The following is a 21,162-nucleotide window of genomic DNA, read 5'->3' on the forward strand; positions in this document are numbered from 1 at the left end:
GTGGGGAACACGTGGAAGCATGACAATACAAAATGGAGTCCAAACTACGGTCAACATAACAGAGAAAACACGATCTATAAGTGGGGAATTAATGTCTTTAGTAAATGCTTAATCACATCGTCGTTTCAATTTACCACACGTCCGCGCCAAGATCGCGGCCAGCGCCATGTGCCGTACGGTCGGTATCAGACTTGGGTACCAGCCGGATGAACTACGCGCCTTAAACACTGGTAAGTGTCAGCGGCCGACTCCTTTGTTCGACCATGATACAATAGGCCCTAACTGCTGCTCAATGTGCGGCCTAAAGACGGCTTTCTCTGCGCCTTATGGTATCTCCGCCCCTTTGAACCACTCCGGTCTTAGCCCTCCAATCCAATGTTTTGAACAAAAAGCCCCCCATGATAGGAACGTTAGCTCTGCCAATACCGCAAAATCGTTGAATGAGCTGCACTGTATTCTCCTGAACACTAGGTCAATGGCAAAACATAAGTATGAACTGGAGGATCTCATCTCAGCCACCAGTTCTGACTTGATTTTTCTTACAGAAACCTGGTCACCGGTTACCTCTGCCCCAGACTGGAACAATGCGGTCCCCCCGGGATACTCACTGGCGCAAGTAGACCGGACAGGATCGGTCGGGGGGGGTATTGCGCTTATCTATCGCTCCCACCTCAAAGTTTCCTTTAAACAAGAATCCTCACTAGAGGCCGAAGCCATGTCGTTTATTATAAAACTTAATAATGTGGAACTTCTATCCGGTCTACTGGTCTATCGACCCCCTGGAGCAAGAGCCCCTTTCACAAAATCTCTACAGACCTTTCTTGAATCGTGTTACGATACCACAACTTTCACAGTCCTAGGTGACTTTAATTTTCACCTAGAAGACCTTACCAATTCAGACTCCTCCAACCTTGTTGACATCATGGCAGGTTATGGACTTTGCCAAATCATATCTCAACCCACCCACTTGGCAGGCCATACTTTAGACGGAATTTTCACCAATAACGATAGGATTGCTGTAAAAAATATTCAACGGGTCCCTTGGACGGACCACGCAGTAATCCTTTTTAAGGTGAACCTCCATCTACTTATAACGGGATGAAAATCCCGCCCTCGGCCGGTCAACACCCGCCCTTGGAAGGACATCCAAGGCACCGAACTAGCTGAAGCCTTGCTAGAGGGTATCCCTCACCCTAAGGACAGCACTGGCGGGGCTACTAAATTTGATTCCTGGATCAGCAAGGCAATTGACAAACTAGCCCCAGTGAAATCCACTCAGCCAAAAAAACGACTAGTGACTTCACCCTGGTACACACCAGAGCTGAAACTTGCCAAAATCAAATGTAGACGGCAGGAACGTCTTTGGAGATCAGGTTACAGTCCTGCATTAAAGAAGGAGTATAATCGTACTCTGGATATGTACAAGTCCTTAATAAAACAAGCCAAAGTCACTTACTTCACTAATAAAATTCAAGAGGCTAATAGTTCGTCGAAGGAACTCTTCAAAATAGTGACATTGCTTTCTAGGAGTCCCAACGATTCTACTTTCTGTCCTGACCAAAAATTCATTGACAATCTTGCCCTTTTCTTTCAACGCAAGATTCAAGATTGTCTATAAGGAACTCCAGGAGCTACAATCTGCTCCTGGGAATATCATAGGTCAGCCTTTGGAGCTTCTCACACCGCCCTACAGCTTGTCCCAATTTTCTCCTCTCAGTGAGGAACAGGTCAGTGACATACTACTCCAAATTAAATCTGGCTCTCCTCTAGATCCCTGCCCTCCTCGCATTTATCACTTGGTCCCTACGGTGATAAGCGCATCTCTGACTCCCCTGCTAAACGAGATCATTAGCTCAGGTGTCTTTCCTTCAACCTGGAAAAAGGCGTGTATAAGGCCGATTCTTAAGAAGCCTGCACTTGACCCCCAGGTCACCAAACATTATCGCCCTATATCCTGTCTTCCTTTGCCCGCCAAAGTCTTAGAAAAAGTGATCAATCAGGAGCTAATGCAATTCATCGATACTAGCAGCGCCTTGGACACCACACAACACGGTTTCAGACCGCGCCACTCCACTGAATCTGCCTTAATAATGGCTACAGAGGAAATTCGTAGAGCCATGGACAGTGGGGGCAGGGCCACTCTTGTCTTACTAGACCTAACGGCGGCGTTTGACACCGTTAATCATGCAGTTCTACATGACAGACTGATCCAGCTAGGCATAAAGGATTCTGCTCTGGCGCTCCTCCAATCTTTTCTCGAGTCCAGATATCAGCAGATCCACTGGGATGGTCTCCAGTCTGAAGAACTTCTTCTTCCTTGTGGTGTGCCTCAAGGTTCAGCATTATCCCCCACATTGTTTAATCTTTATGTTACCCCACTAGCTAAATTAATAAAGGATCATGGGTTAAACCTGGTTTCTTACGCTGACGACACACAATTAGTAGTGTCATTGTCACAAAGTGTCGAAGTTACAGCGGAGAAATTTAAAACCTGTCTATCCAGAGTGATGAGCTGGATGAGCCTGAACTTCCTAAAACTTAACACTGAGAAGACGGAGGTGATAGAATTTGGCCACAAGCCGTCTCTCTGGAACCATCTTTGGTGGCCATCTGAAGCGGGCATCTGTCCAGTTCCCGCACCCAAAGTAAAGAACCTAGGTTTCCTGATGGACAAAGACCTTTCACTGACGTTCCAAGTCAATCAGGTGACCTCGGCCTGTTTCCTCATGATTAAAATACTCCGGAAGGTCCTACCTTTTATCCCGTTCACCTTGCGGAAAACAGTAGTGGGGGCCCTAGTCCTCTCCCGTATAGACTACTGTAACGCATTGTATGCCGGGATAGGGGAGCGGCAGCTTTCTAAGCTTCAATCCCTGCAAAATGCGGCTGTCAGAGTCCTGCTTGATCTCCCGAAGCATCATCCCACATCTTCCTACATGAGGAGGCTCCATTGGCTTCCTGTTCGTAACAGGATCCAGTTTAAGACTTTATGTCTAGTGCATAAGGCTGTACATGGAGGAGGGGCTGATGACATGACATCCCTATTTCCTACCTATGTCCCCTCTCGCACACTCAGATCTTCTACCATGGGCCTAGTTTGCCCTTCAAAATTTAAGAGGTCGCGATGGGGAGGCAGGGCCTTTTCGTTCCAAGCAGCAAAACTTTGGAACACTCTACCAACAGCACTTCGATTGGGAACTAACATGATCCCTTTCAGAAAGGCCTTGAAGACTTGGCTGTTCACCAATTCTTAATCTAGCTCCACCTCGTCCCTTCTATCATAGCACCAAGACGCCTCGGCATAAGTGCGCTCAATAAATAACTCAGTCAGTCAGTCAACGATGTCACTCCCCTTATATCCTGGAAGTGTATGTACATAAACCACTTGTTAAGATTTTACAAAAGTGGTCAAGGACGAGGGAAGTCAAGTGGCTGAAAATTACGAACTCATGTTCAAGCCAAGAGTCTATACACTGAAAGACTACATCATGACCAAACACAGCAACAATTATCAATAACTTAAACCAAATCATCAAGCAGAAACTCACTAAAATGCATATCAACACACTCACCTCTCCGTCGGTACTCCGTCGATGTACAGAGATTGCAACCGGAGGAACCGACAGGGTGGGAAAAGTGAGAATAAATACCCAACCACTGATACCAATACTGGTCTTAGACCACGTTCAACTTTTAATCCTCCATCGCATTTGATACCTGTGCAGGTCGCCACTTTTGAAAAAGCGGTCCTTAAAGATGTCGAAAAGTTGTTTCAACACAACACAAGACATTATCACAATCTTCCTAAATCAGAAGAAAAAGCACTAAAAGAGCTGGCTAAAGATGGTACCATCGTGATTAAAGCTGCGGACAAGAGGGGTGCTATCGTGATTTTGGATAGTATCACATACAAAGCAGAATGTATGCGACAACTCAACAACAGAGATGCCTATAGACCGCTTAAATTGGATCCAACCAAACGCCTTTCCTGCGAGATTAAAGGGATGGTTGATGAAGCCAAAGAAAATGGATGGATCACTGATCATTAGGCTGCTTTTTTAGTGGTATCACATCCTGTTATACCCTATTTTTATGTACTTCCAAAAGTACATAAAGGACAATCACCACCTCCAGGGAGACCAATCATCTCTGGGATAGGTTCCTTGTTGGAACCTCTATCAACTTTCGTTGATTTCTTTTTGCAACCATTGGTCCTAGAGATGCCTACATATCTTCAAGACACAAAACATCTATTGCGCCTCCTGGATGACATTCCCTTTGATCCTGAACAAGATTTCTTGGTTTCATTTGATGTGGAGGCGTTATACACCTCCATACCACAAGATGAAACGCTTGCAACAGTTGAGATGCTGCTACAATCAAAATCTAGTGATAGCATCACCCCTGTACACTTCATTATGATGTGTGCACAAATGGCCATGAAGGAAAATTTCTTCAGATTTGAGAAAGACTTGTTCTTACAAATATCGGGAACATCTATGGGCAGCATTTTCGCACCCAGTCTAGCGAATTTGTATGTGCATTTGTTTGAGCAGTCTATAATATTCAGAGAAGACAATCCCTTCAGGAGCCATATAAGCATCTGGAAACGATACATCGATGATGTATTTGTAGTATGGAAGGGATCATCTGACAGCATTATGGCTTTCCATACATGGATGAACACACAGAACAACTTCCTGAGATTCACAGTTGAACTTTCAAATACAAGTTTACCATTTTTAGATATTCGAATTTTCCCAGAGAACGGAGGGTTGGGTACTGAGTTATATCGCAAACCTACAGCCCGTAATTCGATATTATGTTTTGAGAGTTTCCATCCCAAATCCCTCAGGGAGAATCTTCCTTTTGGACAGTTTTTAAGAATAAGGAGGAACTGTTCATCCATTGCCAAATACAATGAGCATGCGAAACATCTCAGCACTCAACTGAAGGAGCGTAATTACCCCAAGAAAGTGATACATATGTCTCGAAAAAGAGCAGCAAACAACAATCGGGCAGCTCCGATTGATTTGCCCAGCCCCAAAGAACCTTCTGATAGACTCACCTGTGTGAACACTTACAATACTTACTCTAACAAAATCAAGAGCAGTATCCTCAAACACTGGAAAATCCTGAACATTGGTACTGAGGCCTCAGAACCTCCACTTTTTGCTTTTAAAAGGAGTGCCAACATTAAAGACCACATTGTACACACCAGACCGAGAATCTTGCACAATACAAGTGAACAACAGCCATTATGGGGTTTACCACCGGTGAAAGGACATTACCCATGCGGTTCATGTGCGGCTTGTCCACAGACTTCACACATGACACAAGTGGATATTGGCACTGGTAGACCTTGGCTGTTACAAAAACACACTAATTGTCATAGCGACAATGTAATTTATCTCATCACGTGCCCCTGTTCCATGCAGTATGTGGGCATGACTACACGCAAGGTCAAAACCAGAATCCTTGAACACAAGAGCACCATTCGGTGCAAGAGGAGGGCTACTAAAATGACAAACCACTTCCTGGATTTTAATCATCAGGCAGATGATTTGTCGTGGACCATTTTGGAGCAGCCTCTCATTCCCCAGCATATCACAGATATTTCAAAATTTCTCTTCAGAAGAGAACAGCGGTAGGTGTTCCGCTTAAAAAGTGACAACATAGGTTTGAACGAGGATATTCCTTGGTTGTCTCTATGACCTTATACCATCTATGAGAATTGCCTTTAGCAATTCCAACAAATAATTTGATATTACAACATTCCCACAGTAAATACGTAAAACAACTGGGTATATCTAGATCCTTCCTGAGATTATACTGTGGAGCGATTGTTTGTTTACTTGTAGAGTCAACTTTGGCACTATTATTTACTGAATCCTGTACTTGTGGTGAAATACGACACATGCCTTCTTAGCATTTTTTACACATTTTTGTGTCAAATGGGTTTTGTACTTTGCTAATACTGGGCCTTCATTAATTATGCACAAATCGATTTGCTTAAACATTCAGCAATTTGGTTGTGCCCATTGACTAATAAAGCTTGTGTTCCGGTTTGTATCGTCTTCTGAAAAAACTATATGTTCTCGTTGCTAGGCTACAGATAAACAATCATTGCTGTCTCTGGTCGGGCTTCGCTAACAAAACTCCATGATATAAATGCATCCGAGTGCGCATGCGCGCTTTGCCGTACACTGCTTTATTAAGTCACTAGCATCCTGCCAGAGACAGGCATTACAGCAAGACGACTATGGGGTCCTTATGTCCCTTCACGAATGCAGGCAGTCAGGATAGACACCTATGGGGTCCTTATTTCTCCATTCGGAGCCATCAGTGTTTGGGTATTTATTCTCACTTTTCCCACCCTGTCGGTTCCTCCGGTTGCAATCTCTGTACATCGACGGAGTACCGACGGAGAGGTGAGTGTGTTGATATGCATTTTAGTGAGTTTCTGCTTGATGATTTGGTTTAAGTTATTGATAATTGTTGCTGTGTTTGGTCATGATGTAGTCTTTCAGTGTATAGACTCTTGGCTTGAACATGAGTTCGTAATTTTCAGCCACTTGACTTCCCTCGTCCTTGACCACTTTTGTAAAATCTTAACAAGTGGTTTATGTACATACACTTCCAGGATATAAGGGGAGTGACATCGTTATAACACTCTATGTCGTTTTGAGTCCGTTTTAGTCTGTTGGACATTACTGATATTCTTCACTTTTTATGGCACTATTGAGCAAGTAAATTATACTGATTAGGTTATACTTGCTTATTTTCACAGAGCGGGGCTCCCTTCCCTGAGTTGTAACCAGGTTGAGGTGGGCTCACTTGTCCCACAGATTGGGTGAGTCTTTTTACTAGAGCTTTCTAACAGTTTGGACATAAGTACTATGTTTGAGCCACATATACCAGTGTTTCAGACTTGACTGTTAACTAATGAGGTTTGGAGATTTACTTTTTCTATATGTGTCTTCTTATTTTCAGACAAGTTCCAGCGAGATTGTATCCGCTAAAGCATTAACTGGTTTGGTCTTTTTTTCAAACTTTATTTGCACGTGTGTAACACTTTCTAGCAGCAGCTTTGTTTTTTGGTCCTGATGAAAGCCACACATACTTTTGAGATGGTCATTGGCTGAAACATGTTGACCCTTGTCATCTATCAGTTTTCAATAGTAACTGCTTTGCACTGTTTATTATCTCTGGCAGGGCTAATGAGTCAATAAAAATCATTTTTTCAATAGCGCTAGCCAGTTATAGCTCACACTTCACACACTTTTGAATTTCTTTGCGCTGCGCCCTCTTCTCACATTAGTGCTCATCTTTGGGATCTGAGTATCCTAAAATCTTAAACAAAAACATCCCTGAGCTCCCACTTCTCAGTGCGGTGGTTGTAGCCCTCAGTGGGACTAGGTTTTCCCACTGAGAGGAGAAAGCCTAAATGATGAAGCATGTCACCTTCGGGTGAGTGAGGGCATTCATCCTTAAAGGGATTCCTTTCCTTTCTGATTTGTTCACTGTCATTTTAGACACAGCTTGACTATAGTATCTCTCCTTTCATGCTCTAGTTCTAAAGTTGCTCAGACCCGAGAGTTTATGTTTGTGTGTTGCATATTACGTATTAGGGGAATGAAACTTCTCGCAGGTCTTTAAATCTGTTCCCTTGGACCCCCCTTATCCATTTTGTGTGTTATACAGTTCAGTACGGCCACGGCCGTGGGTCCTTTTACCACTTGGTTCACCACAATGATGAACTGTTAGTAGCTGTTTGGTATTGTGTTCTATTTAAGTTCTTTCCAACGATTAGACTGCCAGGACTGGCATCAGAGTGTATACAATGGCAGAACTTTTGGGTCTGGCTTTTGATGAGGCTATGGCTAGGGATATACTATCGACACCTAGTATTTTGGATATTACACCCAGCATTGGGACAACTCCTACTGATGAATGGGCCAACCTATTGGTTCTTAAAAGATCACATTCACGCACATATATACACGGGGCAATCATGACCGAGTATCTTAGAGCAAATTGCGCACCAACAGGTCTCATTGTGACCAATGCTCCTCGTTTATTCTTACAGGACAAGCAATTTCTAAAGGACTGGTCTCTGATTGCCTGGCGGTGTACCAGAGACTGGCTCATTTTGATAATCAGTACCGCAAAGCGTATTGCCGACACAATACTGATAGAAATACAGACACTGGAGACACAAATAAAGTCAGTCTTGGTTTCTTCTGTCTACAAGAAGCAGGCCGAAGAAACTAATAAAAACAACAAAGAGTTCAAGGATTCAGTTTTGGCAAGCAAGATAGTCAAATTCAAAAAAGATCTTGATAAGTTTAAATTTGACAAAGTATACCCATACACTAGCGATACCTATGTCCCTCCCCAGTTCAACCACAAAGGAAGGAGATATGGTTCAAATTATTCTACATCAGCTAGTGAAGATGGGTCGACGGATTCGGACACAACCCCGTTCGAAGGCGCGAGATCTAACAACACCAACAAAAGAAATAGAGGGCAAAGAGGTGGTCAATATGGCCAAGGACAACAACAATGGTGGCCGCCAGGCCCTTTTTGGGTATCCACCACAACCACCATTTCAATCACCGATGTACCCATTCCAGCCTTTCAACAGTATGATTCCTCCGCAGCCTTTTTTAGGGTTTGGCCCAAGAAGGTCAAGAGGCCGCAGAAGAAATCAACGGGCATCAGTCCATTGGGATGCACCAGTAACTTCCAGGACACTCCGCAGCAATGTCCAGCCTCCGGTACAACCAGGGATCAGCAGGGAAACGACCTGATTATGAATTTAAGCAGGCGACAGCTCAATTCTACTGAAATGTCTGTGCTAAAGAAAGGTTTGGGGTTTGTCCCCACGAATACTGGTGACCCTTTCTTGATTAGACAAGAGTTGGCCTGTTTCTTCCGCAAAATACGCTTACGGTCCTTTTTTTCTACAAAAGATACCACTGATTCATCTACAGAAATACCAATACTGGTCTTAGACCACGTTCAACTTTTAATCCTCCATCGCATTTGATACCTGTGCAGGTCGCCACTTTTGAAAAAGCGGTCCTTAAAGATGTCGAAGAGTTGTTTCAACACAACACAAGACATTATCACAATCTTCCTAAATCAGAAGAAAAAGCACTAAAAGAGCTGGCTAAAGATGGTACCATCGTGATTAAAGCTGCGGACAAGGGGGGTGCTATCGTGATTTTGGATAGTATCACATACAAAGCAGAATGTATGCGACAACTCAACAACAGAGATGCCTATAGACCGCTTAAATTGGATCCAACCAAACGCCTTTCCTGCGAGATTAAAGGGATGGTTGATGAAGCCAAAGACAATGGATGGATCACTGATCATGAGGCTGCTTTTTTAGTGGTATCACATCCTGTTATACCCTATTTTTATGTACTTCCAAAAGTACATAAAGGACAATCACCACCTCCAGGGAGACCAATCATCTCTGGGATAGGTTCCTTGTTGGAACCTCTATCAACTTTCGTTGATTTCTTTTTGCAACCATTGGTCCTAGAGATGCCTACATATCTTCAAGACACAAAACATCTATTGCGCCTCCTGGATGACATTCCCTTTGATCCTGAACAAGATTTCTTGGTTTCATTTGATGTGGAGGCGTTATACACCTCCATACCACAAGATGAAACGCTTGCAACAGTTGAGATGCTGCTACAATCAAAATCTAGTAATAGCATCACCCCTGTACACTTCATTATGATGTGTGCACGAATGGCCATGAAGGAAAATTTCTTCAGATTTGAGAAAGACTTGTTCTTACAAATATCGGGAACATCTATGGGCAGCATTTTCGCACCCAGTCTAGCGAATTTGTATGTGCATTTGTTTGAGCAGTCTATAATATTCAGAGAAGACAATCCCTTCAGGAGCCATATAAGCATCTGAAAACGATACATCGATGATGTATTTGTAGTATGGAAGGGATCATCTGACAGCATTATGGCTTTCCATACATGGATGAACACACAGAACAACTTCCTGAGATTCACAGTTGAACTTTCAAATACAAGTTTACCATTTTTAGATATTCGAATTTTCCCAGAGAACGGAGGGTTGGGTACTGAGTTATATCGCAAACCTACAGCCCGTAATTCGTTATTATCTTTTGAGAGTTTCCATCCCAAATCCCTCAGGGAGAATCTTCCTTTTGGACAGTTTTTAAGAATAAGGAGGAACTGTTCATCCATTGCCAAATACAATGAGCATGCGAAACATCTCAGCACTCAACTGAAGGAGCGTAATTACCCCAAGAAAGTGGTACATATGTCTAGAAAAAGAGCAGCAAACAACAATCGGGCAGCTCTGATTGATTTGCCCAGCCCCAAAGAACCTTCTGATAGACTCACCTGTGTGAACACTTACAATACTTACTCTAACAAAATCAAGAGCAGTATCCTCAAACACTGGAAAATCCTGAACATTGGTACTGAGGCCTCAGAACCTCCACTTTTTGCTTTTAAAAGGAGTGCCAACATTAAAGACCACATTGTACACACCAGACCGAGAATCTTGCACAATACAAGTGAACAACAGCCATTATGGGGTTTACCACCGGTGAAAGGACATTACCCATGCGGTTCATGTGCGGCTTGTCCACAGACTTCACACATGACACAAGTGGATATTGGCACTGGTAGACCTTGGCTGTTACAAAAACACACTAATTGTAATAGCGACAATGTAATTTATCTCATCACGTGCCCCTGTTCCATGCAGTATGTGGGCATGACTACACGCAAGGTCAAAACCAGAATCCTTGAACACAAGAGCACCATTCGGTGCAAGAGGAGGGCTACTAAAATGACAAACCACTTCCTGGATTTTAATCATCAGGCAGATGATTTGTCATGGACCATTTTGGAGCAGCCTCTCATTCCCCAGCATATCACAGATATTTCAAAATTTCTCTTCAGAAGAGAACAGCGGTGGGTGTTCCGCTTAAAAAGTGACAACATAGGTTTGAACGAGGATATTCCTTGGTTGTCTCTATGACCTTATACCATCTATGAGAATTGCCTTTAGCAATTCCAACAAATAATTTGATATTACAACATTCCCACAGTAAATACGTAAAACAACTGGGTATATCTAGATCCTTCCTGAGATTATACTGTGGAGCGATTGTTTGTTTACTTGTAGAGTCAACTTTGGCACTATTATTTACTGAATCCTGTACTTGTGGTGAAATACGACACATGCCTTCTTAGCGTTTTTTACACATTTTTGTGTCAAATGGGTTTTGTACTTTGCTAATACTGGGCCTTCATTAATTATGCACAAATCGATTTGCTTAAACATTCAGCAATTTGGTTGTGCCCATTGACTAATAAAGCTTGTGTTCCGGTTTGTATCGTCTTCTGAAAAAACTATATGTTCTCGTTGCTAGGCTACAGATAAACAATCATTGCTGTCTCTGGTCGGGCTTCGCTAACAAAACTCCATGATATAAATGCATCCGAGTGCGCATGCGCGCTTTGCCGTACACTGCTTTATTAAGTCACTAGCATCCTGCCAGAGACAGGCATTACAGCAAGACGACTATGGGGTCCTTATGTCCCTTCACGAATGCAGGCAGTCAGGATAGACACCTATGGGGTCCTTATTTCTCCATTCGGAGCCATCAGTGTTTGGGTATTTATTCTCACTTTTCCCACCCTGTCGGTTCCTCCGGTTGCAATCTCTGTACATCGACGGAGTACCGACGGAGAGGTGAGTGTGTTGATATGCATTTTAGTGAGTTTCTGCTTGATGATTTGGTTTAAGTTATTGATAATTGTTGCTGTGTTTGGTCATGATGTAGTCTTTCAGTGTATAGACTCTTGGCTTGAACATGAGTTCGTAATTTTCAGCCACTTGACTTCCCTCGTCCTTGACCACTTTTGTAAAATCTTAACAAGTGGTTTATGTACATACACTTCCAGGATATAAGGGGAGTGACATCGTTATAACACTCTATGTTGTTTTGAGTCCGTTTTAGTCTGTTGGACATTACTGATATTCTTCACTTTTTATGGCACTATTGAGCAAGTAAATTATACTGATTAGGTTATACTTGCTTATTTTCACAGAGCGGGGCTCCCTTCCCTGAGTTGTAACCAGGTTGAGGTAGGCTCACTTGTCCCACAGATTGGGTGAGTCTTTTTACTAGAGCTTTCTAACAGTTTGGACATAAGTACTATGTTTGAGCCACATATACCAGTGTTTCAGACTTGACTGTTAACTAATGAGGTTTGGAGATTTACTTTTTCTATATGTGTCTTCTTATTTTCAGACAAGTTCCAGCGAGATTGTATCCGCTAAAGCATTAACTGGTTTGGTCTTTTTTTCAAACTTTATTTGCACGTGTGTAACACTTTCTAGCAGCAGCTTTGTTTTTTGGTCCTGATGAAAGCCACACATACTTTTGAGATGGTCATTGGCTGAAACATGTTGACCCTTGTCATCTAGCAGTTTTCAATAGTAACTGCTTTGCACTGTTTTTTATCTTTGGCAGGGCTAATGAGTCAATAAAAATCATTTTTTCAATAGCGCTAGCCAGTTTTAGCTCACACTTCACACACTTTTGAATTTCTTTGCGCTGCGCCCTCTTCTCACATTAGTGCTCATCTTTGGGATCTGAGTATCCTAAAATCTTAAACAAAAACATCCCTGAGCTCCCACTTCTCAGTGCGGTGGTTGTAGCCCTCAGTGGGACTAGGTTTTCCCACTGAGAGGAGAAAGCCTAAATGATGAAGCATGTCACCTTCGGGTGAGTGAGGGCATTCATCCTTAAAGGGATTCCTTTCCTTTCTGATTTGTTCACTGTCATTTTAGACACAGCTTGACTATAGTATCTCTCCTTTCATGCTCTAGTTCTAAAGTTGCTCAGACCCGAGAGTTTATGTTTGTGTGTTGCATCAGGAACGGTGACCCACAGGTTTTTCATATGTAATTTGAAGCTTCACAAGCTCTCATTCAATGGTGATAAGGGACGTTATAGTCTTTTTCTTAAGGTTACTCCTAATGTCTAAACTAGAGCTGTGAGGGGGTGCCACAGGGATCAGAGATATGACTAGTCTTACTGATGTGGAGTAGCTTATATAGATGTAATTAAAATAAATTTAAAAAAAGAGAGAGGAATTTATTATAAGTGAGTGGTAGGGATGTGGTGTGGGTGGCATGGGGCGGCATGCACAGTGCTTTTGGAGGGCTGTCAAAACAACTGACAACACAAGGAGGGGTGGTTGATTCCCTTTCATAGTTACAGAGTGGGTCGGTTTGGTCAGGAGGGGTTCAGGGGGCATCGGAAAATGGTTATGTTAAATGGCATGTGCACTTCACGGTGAGGGGGTGGGGGTAGTTATAGGAGTCAAAATAATTTGAAACTGTATCCAGCATGTACCGCAGAGAGTAGGGTGGTGGGCAGTCTGAGGTGGTGGCTAGGCTGCAAGGTCGTATAGATTGGTCAATTCATGACTAGTTTCAGATTAATGTGTTGGAATGTGGCAGTCTTAAATCAGAGGAGAAAGCGACAATTAATCCACGAGGAATTAGTAGCATACAAGGGGGTAACTGAAACTCACTTGGCATTCAAAGATCGAGGAGCTTTGAAGCAGCTAATGTATGAACCTCTTATTTTCATCTCTCAAGCAGTGTTTATATAGGGGTTGCTATAATAACAAGCATTGGCATAGTCAATAGGTCTCACCTTTGGGACCTGCTGCATAACTAAATACATATAAGGTCCCAAAGGCGAGACCTATTGGCTATGCCAATGTTTGTTATTCTCAGCTTGGCCTCAGCATTACCCGATCCTGATTGTTTACCATTTTAGCCCCGCCCCTATTGATTAACATTAGCCACGCCCCTTCATTTGCCAGGATAACCCGCCCCCCCCCTGGAATAATTTCTGTGGACACCCATGTTCCCACCCACTGCATCGGGCGAGTTCAGCAGGGGCCTCAGGGCGCTAGCCACTTGCAGTGCAACGGAGGTGGTAGGACTCGAAGGTCTTGTTCAACCCGGGCCTGCAGGGCGATGAGTCCAAGTCCTCCAGTTCAAAAAGCTCCTCTGAGCTTCCGAGGAGAGGCTTATGTGCTTCCAGGCAAAACATCCACAGGGAGCTGCAGGCTGCAGTGCGGACAAGCAAGACCCTCCAATCTCCCTGAAACGTATACACCTGCCGGGAAATGAAAACTCGGTCTGCGATAAGCGATTGTGTAGATTACACAAACTATTCACCATTAGCTGGGTACGGCAGCTCGGCGTGTTTTGTGCCTGCTGCAAAGAATGTACAGCTCAAGGGCAGTACACGGCTTCCAGTTGTATTAGCTCCTCCTTCGGTGCAGCTCACAAGCGCCCGCGACGCCAGGCGTCCAGTCCTGGGTTTTTCTATTACTAATCATTACTATCAGGTAGGACTGACAAACGGTTATTCAATGGTACCAAAGACTACAACTCCCAGAGTGCACCAGGTCGGCCCGAAATAGAAATTGTGGTATCCCGAGACGTGGAGGCCGAGAAGGCTGTTGGCAAAAACTGGCAGGTGTCCAATGAAACGGGGCCACTTCTACCATTGGTGCCGAGACCTAAACAACCCCCTGAAGCCGGCGTAGCTCACCATCTCATAGTTCAAGGGGGGAGGGGGGGCATCTCCTTCCTTGCACTACGGCCCATGGTACTGCAACTCCATTGGCTTCTTGGCAGCTACGCTATCTGAGCGGGTTTGTAACCTGTACCCACGTCACTGCTTCTACTCACCTTGGGCCCCACTCACCTGCGAATTTTTGGGAGTTTAAAAAAAAAAAAAGTTGGTTAATAATACCTACGACTTACGGAGCTTTGAAGCTTTAAGGCTGCATTAAGCGTTAAAATAATGTATATTACTGCCACGATGGTCACTTCTCCAAAGGCCTGTCCGCAACTCCCATCCATCCTTAATGAAAGAAAGGTATCCTAAGATTCCACAATGTTAGCGGCTGAATAAATAAGGAACAAAAGGTTCGAAAAAATGCAGGAGACCGGCAGTACAATGACGATTCGGAAAAAGGCCTCGCGCTTTAATAATCCCTCCGTTGCCGAGCACCAGTGATCGCCGTGCATTGCCGCGGTTTGTTAGACGATGCTTGGATGCAATCAGGAGTTGTTGATGCTTTTTACAGGGCAGGGACAGGTGTTTCCGCCGCGCTCGTGTCATTTCTGTCTACACCCGACAACCACAAGTGGAAAGGTTATATTAACATATTAGCAGGCCTACTTCGAAGCTGTGCCAAAAGCGTGCGAGAATTTTGTTACAGCTTTAAAAATAAAAAATAAACGACACACAACTAATATGAACCTTCGATCTACTTCGAAAGCTGTGGCTAGAGGGTGGGAGACTTTTGTTACAGGGGGAGATCACGGTGGTAGCTGGTACACACCTGTCCACAGGCCGCTCCTCTGATGGCAGAGAACGGTTCGTCTCCCATCCGGCCCGTAGGTGAAAGGTCATCCGCACCTGGCAAAAGCTGGACAGAACTAGAGGGGGCGGGCCCGGGTATAGCCACGCCTTGATACACTCGGACTGCACCACCTGCCACATTGCGAAGGGACGAGAACCCATTTACTACATAGTGGATGAAACCATTAAGGCGGGATGACTTGAAACTGAAAAAAAATCATATAAATGGGGAGCACGGTGTTAACTCACTGACCCTTCCAAGGTTAAAAATAAAGAAAAAAACTCACTGACCCTTCCAAGGTTAAAAAAAACAAAAAACTCACTGACCCTTCCAAGGTTAAAAAAAACAAAACTGGCCCTTCCAAGGTTAAAAAAAAACAAAAAAACTCACTGACCCTTCCAAGGTTAAAAAAACAAAAAACACACTGACCCTTCCAAGGTAAAAAAAAATCTCACTGACTCTTCCAAGGTCGATAAAATGGGCATCGCTGATTTAGGTAACAATAAAAGTCTGTCAGACGTCATCAACAAACTTCTCAGTGAACCTTATTTTATATTTACATTTGGAATACCTCATGCTCTCCAGTGATCTGCCAAATGTGCATAATTTATTTTCAGGTAATTACATGACATTTAGGGGAAATTATGTGAAATGCAAATATGGCATTTGGCTACATAGCGCCAAAAAGCTGCTTGAGTTCCAGTTATTCGCATTATTCCAGTGCTATGATTGTGCTGCAAACACGGCTTAGTTATGTGAAGAACAAAAACGGCGTCATTTTGGAAATTTCGCCCAAGTATAACAAACATTAACCAAACTATACAGATTACGGCCGACGTAATAGACATTTGGCCCAGGCCCAAGCCTCACCTTTGTATCTGGCCCACATGGACGCGGGGCCAGATGTATCAAAGGTGTTTGCCCTTTCTGTGTCTGTGAGCAACTGTGTCCGTACATAGGGCCCGAGGTGTAGGGGGGCTGCAGTAACTGAGGAAACTTGGTAGAGGGAACAGGGAAAAACAAATGCTCTATCAAAAGAAGTCAATGGTTATTTGAAAAAAATCGAGACAAAACTGTCATTTTACCACACTAACACTGCACCCTTGCACCTTCTGAGCGCAGAAATCTGCTGGTGTACATTCAGGGAGCAGAGTAAGCTTGCAGGTTTTGTGAAGCAGGCCAGACGTTGAGACAGTCACCTTACACATGCTGGCATTTACCATTTCTTTCTGACTCCGCCGCAGTGACTCATTAAAATAAATCGCACACGACTTTGAAATAGCCATCAGAACAGAGCAAGTGGGCGTAAGACTTTCAGTGATCCTTTTTAACTAACTCTTAACCATGAGTGCTCGGGACAAACACAGATCAGTGAGACTATTGAGAGGGGTGGGGGTCCTGATAACAGAAGAGGAAAGGGAAGAGGATTTAGCAAGATAATATCTTGCGCTCTGTATGGCAAGCCAAGGTGACAAAGGGAAGTGGGCGTTTTCTCAAGAGTAAGAAAACGAGCAAATTAAGGAAAAGTGGATGTCAGGGGTTAGAAACTTGGGACTCAACAGACAGCAGCCTAAACCATCACGAGCTAAACAAGGAAGAGATTGTGACAAACCTGGCTTCGAAGGTTAGGGCAAACTTAAAAGTCCAGAAACGGCTGTGTGGGGAAACCAGCTTTGAGAGATAGGGTGAGTTGATGATGCAGCAGAATTTCACAGTTTTCGAGGCTGGGGGGCTGAAGCAGGAGAGGCTCTCAGAGCGGCCATTACAAGCGTGTGGACGGCGCTGCAAATGAAAAAAAAAAAAAAAAAGCCCGGCGGAGAGTGGCGCGCGCGCGCGCTTGGGGGCGGGGGAGCGGACCCTTTGAAGTGCTCCCAAAAGGCGGATTGCATGGCGACACGATGCGCGTGATTGTGCGCGTGCTAGCCATGCAATCCGCTTTTTGGGAGCACTTTTGAAACCCGTATTCTATAGTCTCGCTTTGCAATCGTTTACGCGATAGCAAGGCGAAACTTAACAATTAAGAAACTAGCTGCTAGGATTATCCGAACAGCATCTCCTATCAGGGGCAGATGGGCTATAGCGCAGCTTGTCATGAATGGGCAGACTAATACTATTTGTGTAGTCTATGGCCCTAATTCTGATGATCCAGCAGTTTTTGACTATTTAAATCTGGAACTATTGGATTGGGGTGGGAAATTAATCTTAATGGGGGACTTTAACTGTGTGATTGGCTATCATATAGATTCTACTGATCGGCAAGCTAGGGCACGGATGCCAAAAACATGTGCATCAATCATGGAAATAATTAGACTGCACTGTCTTGTCGATGCATAGGGAGTTCTGTTCCCCCTGGTACCTGGTTATACTTACTATTCAACACCCAATAGACAATATCCTCATCTTGGTCTGATTTTGGTACAAAGACAGCTGTTGGAAGGGGCATTGTTAGAAATGGGATTTCTGGTTGGCTGAGGCTTGCGCCAAAGCCAGGCAGAAACCACCACTCTAGTCAGGGCAAGGAAGTTACACGCCAAAGATAACCCCTGCTCACCCCCTTGGTAGCTTGGCACGAGCAGTCAGGCTTATCTCTGAGGCGATGTGTAAAGCGTTTGCGCGCGCACCCAGCAACAACACCCAAGGCCCACAACAAAGGAAACTCCACACAAGGTATTCTATAAAAATAGCCTTTGTATTATACACAACACATTAGATAAAAACACACACTCTACAATGTGCCAACAGGCACGGGCAGAATTTACAAGGGATTATGTACAAGACAGGGCCACCTGGACCACTGTCAGGAATTAGCACTTGGAACACAGCACAAATCACCAATAGTAAATGTGGAACATAACACAAAGTAACTGTAGAACACAACCAGTCTCTACTGGCGCAATAATGACCTCAGTGTCATCACACTAGCATCAGGTATAAAACCTATCCTGTATCTATCACAGGGGCATAAATCACATTATGCAATTCTCATTGGTCTAACTCATTAGACCTAACCACCTAGCTATAACTATACTAGGGGCGCACATCGCACAGGGAAGTACATTCTCCCTACCATCAACCTAAGCAGGTAAAACAACCTTCTAGGCAGAAATAACCACATTTAGAGGTATCAGACACAGGGTGCGCAAAACATGCTATACACAATACATTTCCTAGCACCCAAAAGCACATTAGCATGAATCGCAATAACACCTCAATCACATTAGAGTCCAGGACGCACCAGAACCTAAACGTAGCAGCTGCCCACTACTTGCTGGGCAGCTGGGGACAAAGCAGGGCCTAAACGCTGCAGCTGGCACTAAGTGCTGCGCAGCTGTGGTAGGCAAATAAGGCATGGGCTCTCACTAGCCCTTGGAACAATATCCACAACGTTGGAGCCACCTAGGCTCATCACACACCATGTCCCCAAGTTGGAGCCTCTCTGGGCTCTAGAATAATCATGCCCGCCTCTCTGGGCTTTAAAAACAATTATGGCCCCATCGTTGCAGCTGCCCACTGAGTAGCGGGGCAGCTGTGAGTATCGCGGCCAAAAGGGAACTTGAAATTACTCTGCCCCCATGTTCGAGCCTCACTGGGCTCTAAAAACAATTATACCCCCGTTGGAGCGCACCAGTGCTCTAAAGCACACCTGCCCAGCGTTGGAGCCTCGGGGCTCAGAGAAAACAATGCCCCCGACGTTGGAGCCATGCTAGGCTCTAAACAAGTATGTCCCCCACGTTGGAGCCTCGCAGGCTCGGGAACCACCTGTGCCCCGCATTGGAGCGCCCTGGCGCTTTGCACAACATGCCCCCGTGTTGGAGCGGCCCGCAACGGCGGGTCCGCTCATGCCCAAGAATGGACACTGGCACCGAGGGTGACGGAGGAGCCCCGTTCACCGGGCTCCTCCTGGTAGCAAAACACTCTGTCCCCATCCCGCGTGCAGCCAGTATGAGGCGACCGGGGGCAGCCCCACTCACCGGCTTCTTCTGAGGCCCCGACCGGATCTCCCCCGCCCCCTTGAGCCCTCACTCACCGGCTCTGGGGGCGGTTTCCTTTCCTCCGGTCTCGGCTTCCTTCGCTTCGCCCGGGCCCCCTCCTGGGACCCGGGGCTTCAGGAACATGCGCGGGGCTCTCTCCACTCATGGGAGCCCTGCCATGCTTCACCGTCTTCCGGGCCGTCCTTTCTTCGGCGGGCGGGGCTTCCGGACTCCAGGGAGGCCCCGCCCATGTCCCAGGCAATCTCTGCCTGACTTCCTGCCTAAGCGGCCGCGGCGGTGATTGCACGATGTCGGCACATACGGGGTGGGCACCCGCAAATTTAAACCACAGAAGCGGGGTGGCACCCGTAAATTGAAGACATAAGCGGGGTGGGCACCCGCACCAAAGGCACAATATAAGCGGGGTGGGCTCCCGCTAGGCATAATCAGAATGCGGGGTGGGCACCCGCTCTCGGCAGCATCACGGGGGGAATCCCTGCGATGGGGATTCCCTCCAAACAGACGGCAGCGCCTCGCTTCGGAGCTCCAGCGCTCCTATGGGGCAAAATAAAGCGATGTAGCGCTCCCAGGGCGCTAGCAGGCTGCACCAAGCCTGAGCAGAGACAAAGGACCAGCAAAAAGGTCCAAAAGGTCCTGAAGGCGTCCAGGGGGGCAAAGCAGGGCCCAGGGGCCAGCACACAGGGCCCTCCAGCAGGGAGGTAGCCCCCATGGCGGTCCCTCCTGGGCCCCACCAGCAGCAAGCCCCCCCTGTCAGGATCCAAAGCAGAACAAGAACATTTTGTAAGGGGGCACAGCCCCTTTTTATACACCAAATCCCTTTGTCTGGGTTCAGGGTGAGGGGGAAAACCAGTCGCAGCTGGTTGGGGAGCACCCTTGATGTGCTCAGCCCCTCACTCTATTCACTGGCAGGGCTAGGGTCGTCAGTCGCACCACAGGGGGCGGAGCCAGCAGTGTGTGGGGAAAACCCTGCCCTATTCAGGTCCAAGGTGCACTCCTCCCCAGCCATCAGCATGCTAATCACACACTCACCACTGGGGCAGACCCAACCAGACTCCTGGAGCCAGGCTCACCAGCCAGCTCCAGCCAATCACACGCCAGATGCACTGCACACAGAAGTGCCCACTTCTAGAAGTGGCACTTCCACACTAGGTACATGCACGCCGCACACATCATCGCGCAGCATTCACTCCCACGAGTCCGCACATACCAAACTCGGGCCTGCACACCCCACACCTCAGGAACTACTAGGGACACATACATTCCCCATGCATTCCTATGGGAGGGCAGGCCTATCTCACCACATGCACTCAGAGCACGCACGCACTTTACCCTGGGACACAGGGAAAGTGCGCAGGAACCAAACAAATCACCACACCAAGTCACCAATAAAAAGCAAAAAGTTCAGGGGTGAACCTGCCAGAAGGGCCAAGTCCAACAGGCATCCATTGAGATCTGTCCTAAAGTCACATCAGACTACAACCCTATTATATTCTATATGCAGTCTGGGTCAGCGGATGGAAGGGATGGTTGACGACTATTTAGATTTCCTAGAAAACTGCTTGCCAGTATGGAATATCGGGCTTAAATTAAGCACTTACTTTTAGAGTATCTATTAAATAATAAAGGCACTGCCTCAATCGCAACAGACTGACTATGAATTTAAGCATATATGTGTGCCTCTCCGGTATATT

General features: G+C 45.5%; 1 long non-coding RNA gene across 1 annotated transcript in view; it reads right to left on the minus strand.

The window, feature by feature from the left end:
* The window catches only part of LOC146789172 (uncharacterized), a 94,705-nt gene extending 79,156 nt beyond the window's left edge, over positions 1 to 15,549 (minus strand). The window contains exon 1 of the long non-coding RNA XR_014969760.1: positions 15,459 to 15,549. This is a non-coding gene — a long non-coding RNA (uncharacterized LOC146789172). The remainder of the gene's footprint in view (positions 1 to 15,458) is intronic.
* Positions 15,550 to 21,162: the final 5,613 nt, after the last annotated feature.

Source organism: Triturus cristatus, chromosome 10 (assembly GCF_964204655.1).
Source record: "Triturus cristatus chromosome 10, aTriCri1.1, whole genome shotgun sequence".
Lineage (NCBI taxonomy): Eukaryota > Metazoa > Chordata > Amphibia > Caudata > Salamandridae > Triturus > Triturus cristatus.